Here is a 7,536-nt window from a genome sequence, read left to right as displayed (position 1 = left end):
CTTTTGTGCAGCTCTAGTGCGGCATAAATAATCGATTCAAGCAGAAACAATTAACACATGACAACCCATTAGTATAGCTCTAATGTGACGTTAACAAACAAATTAAACAGAATCAGTTGAATCAGTTTTTCAGAATCAGTTAATGATCGAATCAAACAGAAACAGTTAATACATGACAGTCCATAAGTGCAGCTCTAATGCAATGATAAAAACCAAATTAAACAGGAGCAGTTGATATATGAAAATCCTTTAGTGCAGCTCTAGTGCGACATAAATAATCGATTCAAGCAGAAACAATTAACACATGACAAGCCATTAGTATAGCTCTAATGTGACGTTAACAAACAAATTAAACAGAATCAGTTGAATCAGTTTTTCAGAATCAGTTAATGATCGAATCAAACAGAAACAATTAATACATGACAGTCCATAAGTGCAGCTCTAATGCGATGATAAAAACCAAATTAAACAGAAGCAGTTGATATATGAAAGTCCTTTTGTGCAGCTCTAGTGCGGCATAAATAATCGATTCAAGCAGAAACAATTAACACATGACAACCCATTAGTATAGCTCTAATGTGACGTTAACAAACAAATTAAACAGAATCAGTTGAATCAGTTTTTCAGAATCAGTTAATGATCGAATCAAACAGAAACAATTAATACATGACAGTCCATAAGTGTAGCTCTAATGCGATGATAAAAACCAAATTAAACAGGAGCAGTTGATATATGAAAGTCCTTTTGTGCAGCTCTAGTGCGACATAAATAATCGATTCAAGCAGAAACAATTAACACATGACAACCCATTAGTATAGCTCTAATGTGACGTTAACAAACAAATTAAACAGAATCAGTTGAATCAGTTTTTCAGAATCAGTTAATGATCGAATCAAACAGAAACAGTTAATACATGACAGTCCATAAGTGCAGCTCTAATGCGATGACAAAAACCAAATTAAACAGGAGCAGTTGATATATGAAAATCCTTTAGTGCAGCTCTAGTGCGACATAAATAATCGATTCAAGCAGAAACAATTAACACATGACAACCCATTAGTATAGCTCTAATGTGACGTTAACAAACAAATTAAACAGAATCAGTTGAATCAGTTTTTCAGAATCAGTTTTTCAGAATCAGTTAATAATCGAATCAAACAGAAACAGTTAATACATGACAGTCCATAAGTGCAGCTCTAATGCGATGATAAAAACCAAATTAAACAAAAGCAGTTGATATATGAAAGTCCTTTTGTGCAGCTCCAGTGCGGCATAAATAATCGATTCAAGCAGAAACAATTAATACATGACAACCCATTAGTATAGCTCTAATGTGACGTTAACAAACAAATTAAACAGAATCAGTTGAATCAGTTTTTCAGAATCAGTTAATGATCGAATCAAACAGAAACAGTTAATACATGACAGTCCATAAGTGCAGCTCTAATGCGATGATAAAAACCAAATTAAACAGAAGCAGTTGATATATGAAAGTCCTTTTGTGCAGCTCTAGTGCGGCATAAATAATCGATTCAAGCAGAAACAATTAACACATGACAACCCATTAGTATAGCTCTAATGTGACGTTAACAAACAAATTAAACAGAATCAGTTGAATCAGTTTTTCAGAATCAGTTAATGATCGAATCAAACAGAAACAATTAATACATGACAGTCCATAAGTGTAGCTCTAATGCGATGATAAAAACCAAATTAAACAGGAGCAGTTGATATATGAAAGTCCTTTTGTGCAGCTCTAGTGCGACATAAATAATCGATTCAAGCAGAAACAATTAACACATGACAACCCATTAGTATAGCTCTAATGTGACGTTAACAAACAAATTAAACAGAATCAGTTGAATCAGTTTTTCAGAATCAGTTAATGATCGAATCAAACAGAAACAGTTAATACATGACAGTCCATAAGTGCAGCTCTAATGCGATGACAAAAACCAAATTAAACAGGAGCAGTTGATATATGAAAATCCTTTAGTGCAGCTCTAGTGCGACATAAATAATCGATTCAAGCAGAAACAATTAACACATGACAACCCATTAGTATAGCTCTAATGTGACGTTAACAAACAAATTAAACAGAATCAGTTGAATCAGTTTTTCAGAATCAGTTAATAATCGAATCAAACAGAAACAGTTAATACATGACAGTCCATAAGTGCAGCTCTAATGCGATGATAAAAACCAAATTAAACAAAAGCAGTTGATATATGAAAGTCCTTTTGTGCAGCTCCAGTGCGGCATAAATAATCGATTCAAGCAGAAACAATTAATACATGACAACCCATTAGTATAGCTCTAATGTGACGTTAACAAACAAATTAAACAGAATCAGTTGAATCAGTTTTTCAGAATCAGTTAATAATCGAATCAAACAGAAACAGTTAATACATGACAGTCCATAAGTGTAGCTCTAATGCGATGATAAAAACCAAATTAAACAGAAGCAGTTGATATATGAAAGTCCTTTTGTGCAGCTCTAGTGCGGCATAAATAATCGATTCAAGCAGAAACAATTAACACATGACAAGCCATTAGTATAGCTCTAATGTGACGTTAACAAACAAATTAAACAGAATCAGTTGAATCAGTTTTTCAGAATCAGTTAATGATCGAATCAAACAGAAACAATTAATACATGACAGTCCATAAGTGTAGCTCTAATGCGATGATAAAAACCAAATTAAACAGAAGCAGTTGATATATGAAAGTCCTTTTGTGCAGCTCTAGTGCGGCATAAATAATCGATTCAAGCAGAAACAATTAACACATGACAACCCATTAGTATAGCTCTAATGTGACGTTAACAAACAAATTAAACAGAATCAGTTGAATCAGTTTTTCAGAATCAGTTAATAATCGAATCAAACAGAAACAATTAATACATGACAGTCCATAAGTGTAGCTCTAATGCGATGATAAATACCAAATTAAACAGAAGCAGTTGATATATGAAAGTCCTTTTGTGCAGCTCTAGTGCGGCATAAATAATCGATTCAAGCAGAAACAATTAACACATGACAACCCATTAGTATAGCTCTAATGTGACGTTAACAAACAAATTAAACAGAATCAGTAGAATCAGTTTTTCAGAATCAGTTAATAATCGAATCAAACAGAAACAGTTCATACATGACAGTCCATAAGTGTAGCTCTAATGCGATGATAAAAACCAAATTAAACAGAAGCAGTTGATATATGAAAGTCCTTTTGTGCAGCTCTAGTGCGGCATAAATAATCGATTCAAGCAGAAACAATTAACACATGACAACCCATTAGTATAGCTCTAATGTGACGTTAACAAACAAATTAAACAGAATCAGTTGAATCAGTTTTTCAGAATCAGTTAATAATCGAGTCAAACAGAAACAGTTAATACATGACAGTCCATAAGTGTAGCTCTAATGCGATGATAAAAACCAAATTAAACAGAAGCAGTTGATATATGAAAGTCCTTTTGTGCAGCTCTAGTGCGGCATAAATAATCGATTCAAGCAGAAACAATTAACACATGACAACCCATTAGTATAGCTCTAATGTGACGTTAACAAACAAATTAAACAGAATCAGTAGAATCAGTTTTTCAGAATCAGTTAATAATCGAATCAAACAGAAACAGTTAATACATGACAGTCCATAAGTGTAGCTCTAATGCGATGATAAAAACCAAATTAAACAGAAGCAGTTGATATATGAAAGTCCTTTTGTGCAGCTCTAGTGCGGCATAAATAATCGATTCAAGCAGAAACAATTAACACATGACAACCCATTAGTATAGCTCTAATGTGACGTTAACAAACAAATTAAACAGAATCAGTTGAATCAGTTTTTCAGAATCAGTTAATGATCGAATCAAACAGAAACAGTTAATACATGACAGTCCATAAGTGTAGCTCTAATGCGATGATAAAAACCAAATTAAACAGAAGCAGTTGATATATGAAAGTCCTTTTGTGCAGCTCTAGTGCGGCATAAATAATCGATTCAAGCAGAAACAATTAACACATGACAACCCATTAGTATAGCTCTAATGTGACGTTAACAAACAAATTAAACAGAATCAGTTGAATCAGTTTTTCAGAATCAGTTAATAATCGAATCAAACAGAAACAGTTAATACATGACAGTCCATAAGTGTAGCTCTAATGCGATGATAAAAACCAAATTAAACAGAAGCAGTTGATATATGAAAGTCCTTTTGTGCAGCTCTAGTGCGGCATAAATAATCGATTCAAGCAGAAACAATTAACACATGACAACCCATTAGTATAGCTCTAATGTGACGTTAACAAACAAATTAAACAGAATCAGTTGAATCAGTTTTTCAGAATCAGTTAATAATCGAATCAAACAGAAGCAGTTAATACATGACAGTCCATAAGTGCAGCTCTAATGCGATGATAAAAACCAAATTAAACAGAAGCAGTTGATATATGAAAGTCTTTTTGTGCAGCTCTAGTGCGGCATAAATAATCGATTCAAGCAGAAACAATTAACACATGACAACCCATTAGTATAGCTCTAATGTGACGTTAACAAACAAATTAAACAGAATCAGTTGAATCAGTTTTTCAGAATCAGTTAATAATCGAATGAAACAGAAACAGTTAATACATGACAGTCCATAAGTGTAGCTCTAATGCGATGATAAAAACCAAATTAAACAGAAGCAGTTGATATATGAAAGTCCTTTTGTGCAGCTCTAGTGCGGCATAAATAATCGATTCAAGCAGAAACAATTAACACATGACAACCCATTAGTATAGCTCTAATGTGACGTTAACAAACAAATTAAACAGAATCAGTTGAATCAGTTTTTCAGAATCAGTTAATAATCGAATCAAACAGAAACAGTTAATACATGACAGTCCATAAGTGCAGCTCTAATGCGATGATAAAAACCAAATTAAACAGAAGCAGTTGATTTATGAAGGTCCTTTAGTGCAGCTCTAGTGCGACATAAATAATCGATTCAAGCAGAAACAATTAATCCATGACAACCCATTAGTATAGCTCTAATGTGTCGTTAACAAACAAATTAAACTAAATCAGTTGAATCAGTTTTTCAGAATCAGTTAATAATCGAATCAAACAGAAAGAGTTAATACATGACAGTCCATTAGTGCAGCTCTATTGCAACGTTTACAATCAAATGAAACAGTAGCAGTAAATACATGAAAGAGATTAAACTTGTTTTAATTAAATTTCACTTTTAGGTACTTTTAGTTTTAAAAGATTCTAGTGTTAAATTAAATATGATTGTTATTAAACAAAGTCGAAAATTAAGCTTTCGATCTATTGCAAAATTTTATTTTCAAAAATTCTTTAATAATTAAGAAACTTGAAAACATTTGAAATATAGCGGATGAATTGAGCTGACTGTAAAAAAAGCTGCAAAATGCGATTCGAAATGCTCTTTTAATCAAAAATAATTTCTTTTTGCTAAAACCGTTTTTAAAAATAATATGGGAGCACATATAAAAATGGAATCTCTATCTCGAATGAAGAATGCATAACCCAAAATGCTTTACATTCTAAAGAAGAAGAAAAAAAACCTACCATGTTTCTTATCTGACATCAAATTTCAGAATGAACTGTAGTATTTCTGTAAAATCTAACATGTTTATTATAACCAGGAACACTTCCATGAAATACTTTTGCTGCAATACATACTTCATTTTAGAAGAGCATTTTTAGCAATGCAATTACAGTTTCATCTGCAAAATATTTTCAATATTATTAAATTTATATACTTGTTTTCGAAAACAGATATATGTTTTTCATATAAAAAATGTTAAATCTTTTTCCAATTCCTTTGAAATAAGAAATTCTTAAATAGAAAATCATATTTTCAATTCATTTTTCCATATTTTTACATGCTTACGTGCAAATCTTTTTCTGAATAAAATTGGAAAGAATCGCTTCACCTCTTTTCTCATATCCCTTCAAAATATTTCTGTTTGTTTTTACGGCCGGACTGTAATTTCAAAGATTTCATGATATATATTGCTCTGTATACACAAATTGAAATAAGATTCTTAGGGTTTTTTACTGAAATTAAAGACAAGAAATTTTTCCAAAAGCATCTATGCATCACTAAAACATAATTTACTTGTTGATATATATTTACTTTGATATATATTAACAGTTTACCCTTTTTGAGTAACCATGGGTCTCAAACCCTGTGACCCTAGTTGGGTCCCTGACCCTGAGACTTATGGGTCCTATTTCAACACACTCCCCCATTTCTTATAGACTTAAAAAGCTACATCTTGAGCCTTGTAATCCTTATAAAATAAATTTTATTTAAGAAAAACTAAAAAACATTTCCTTTCTATATTTTGTAATTAAATGGGTAATTAGATAACATTTACACTAACAGACAACCCACATTGGACTGATCGTACAGACACAATTTCCAGTAACACACCGAAGTCAAGTATCACTGACTGCGGTCATAGAGTAGGTGGGTGATCACTTTGATCAGCTTCCGTAGGGGCCGATGGTTCGCCGTATCGGTCCTCTTACCATAAAATGCTCGATTTTACCATGCAGATCGTCGGGGTACCAAAGCGGAGGAGCCATCCTCTATGCTGAGGATCAAAATTGTGATGGCATGTCTTCGGGAAATCCTCGGGGAGTTTTCCCATACCATCGTCAAGAGCCCATTGTGCAGCTCTAGTGCAATGTAAATAAAGCACTACAGCACTAATAGACACTAATGCTGAATGACACAATTTTTCCAAAAAAGAAGTCTCAAATTTTGACTATGTGCTCCTTACCAGATATAAAGAAAGACTAAAAAAGTTTAATTTTGATATTTTGAGAATGATATTACTTAACACTTAACACAGCACAATAATCAGACTAAGAATTTACTAATTAAAAAGTATCTAAAACTCCAAGGGAAGGTATTTTTTTTCTGATAAATATTGGTCCAATGACTCTGAGGATTATGAAAACTGTAGCTATCGTGTCGAGCTAATTGTGGAAGATTTTATGGTTTTCTTATCATTGTAATGCTCGTTTCTTGACTCAGGAGAATCTTCTCTTAATTACACTTGATTCTTGACTCAAGAAATTCTTTTCCTGATTACTCTTGATTCTTAAGTTAGATTCTTTTCCTCATTATACTCGATTCTTGACTCGGGAGTTTCTTGTCTACTAAGACAGATACAAAATTAAAAAATTGAGAGAATCTTTGACAACATACATTTATGGTCCTAAACACCGGATAGCAAAATAAAACAAATAAAATATATACCTTGTCCTTACTTCGTCATTAGGACTGAAATGGGAAAATTGCAAACACTACATAATAATAAAAATGAGAAAATGGTTTTAAAAATATGAAACCTTCAAAAGGAAGGCGAGTTTGTTCTAATGCTTGATCAAAGCTCCCTTGTCTCTTCAAAATCACAGTGCTACAGAGTCGAACAATGAAATAGCCAAAGGTCCAATATGTATCAACTATTCACCATCGGTAATGAAATTTTAAAAAATGACAAAATGTATTAA

The sequence above is a fragment of the Parasteatoda tepidariorum genome, chromosome 2 (assembly GCF_982258835.1).
Source record: "Parasteatoda tepidariorum strain Cologne lab strain chromosome 2, Ptep-v5.0, whole genome shotgun sequence".
NCBI lineage: Eukaryota > Metazoa > Arthropoda > Arachnida > Araneae > Theridiidae > Parasteatoda > Parasteatoda tepidariorum.
Note: the sequence above shows the minus strand (reverse complement) of the source record.